The sequence below is a fragment of the Lolium rigidum genome, chromosome 3 (assembly GCF_022539505.1).
Source record: "Lolium rigidum isolate FL_2022 chromosome 3, APGP_CSIRO_Lrig_0.1, whole genome shotgun sequence".
NCBI lineage: Eukaryota > Viridiplantae > Streptophyta > Magnoliopsida > Poales > Poaceae > Lolium > Lolium rigidum.
In genome coordinates this window covers 48492275-48493607 of record NC_061510.1, presented here as the reverse complement: position 1 = coordinate 48493607, position 1333 = coordinate 48492275, and the positions used below count along the sequence as shown (strand labels likewise).

The window sequence follows — 1333 nt, the reverse complement described above, 5'->3', positions numbered from 1 at the left end:
CATTAATAACAATTTCATCCTTCATGCAAGCGTCTTTAAAAGGTTCATGATACTTATCAAAATTATTCCTAGGCATGCAATTCAAAATGAGAGGCAAAAGCTTTATAAAGATTTGCAACAACTTGAGAGTCAAGACCATAAGTAGCACTCATATTTCGAATTTTATCAGTATCCATAAAAGTTTCAGTGCATTCATAATCATAATTTATACCTGACTCTTTACCTTTGTCGTTCTCCCAATCTTCCGCGTTCTCCTGAATCCGATTAAGAAGGTCCCATTTAAACTCTTCTTCATTGCGTGTAAATGATCCAGAACAAGTAGTATCCAACAAGGTTTTATCTTGAAAAGAAAGTCTTGCATAGAAATTATCAATGATGATATTACCGAGAAGCTCATGATTGGGGCATTTGAGCATTAAATACTTCAATCTCTCCCATGCTTGGGAAATACTCTCTCCATCATGAGGCCAGAAATTATATATGCGGTTTCGGTCTTTGTGAATTTTACTTGGAAGATAGAATTTAGAATAAAATAGAGGCACGATATCCTTCCAATCAAGAGAATGCTCATCCTTCAGCAGTTTATACCAATGCGCCGCTTTACCAGACAACGACATAGAGAATAAATTCTTCTTCACTTCATCCATAGAGATACATGCACACTTGAATAACCCGCATAATTCATGCAAAAACAGTAAATGATCTCCAGGATGGACAGTTCCATCCCCTTCATAGCGGTTATCCATAACACGTTCAATAACTTTCATAGGTATTTTATATGGAATACTTTCAGTAGGTGGATTTAAAATATCACAAGCATCATTAGAGTTATCGCATATGGGAGATAAAGTATTATCGAGCAAATTTTCTCCCTAAAGATGGGAAGCTAAAAATATCACAAAAACTAGCTTCCCCAAGCTTAGACTTCTCCATAGCATTAGCAGTAATTGCATTCATACTAATAACATTGCTACTAGCATGCAAATAAGGTTCCATAGGTTTTTTAATTTTCGCATCAAACAATTCTAACTCAGGAAAAAGATTAAAAAGCTCACCAATTTTTTTGTTGTTTTCCATTATGCCTAACTAGTGAAAATAAAAACAAGAAACAAAAAGATGCAATTGCAGGATCTAAAGGAAATAGCTTCGAGCACTCACACACCGGCAACAGTGCTAGGAAATAGCTTAGTAGTCGGAGGATGTGAATACCTTTTACCTTACCTCCCCGGCAACGGCGCCAGAAAATATGCTTGCTTTCCACAACTGGCGCGTGGTTGACGTGGGAGGTTTGATGGAGTGTCTTGATTCGTCCCCGGCAACGGCGCCAGAAAAG

The 1333-nt window shown here is 37.3% G+C and overlaps 1 pseudogene; it reads left to right on the top strand.

Annotated features, from left to right (window-relative positions):
• Window positions 1–390: 390 nt before the first annotated feature.
• On the top strand, window positions 391–488 carry LOC124704816 (annotated as a pseudogene).
• Window positions 489–1333: the final 845 nt, after the last annotated feature.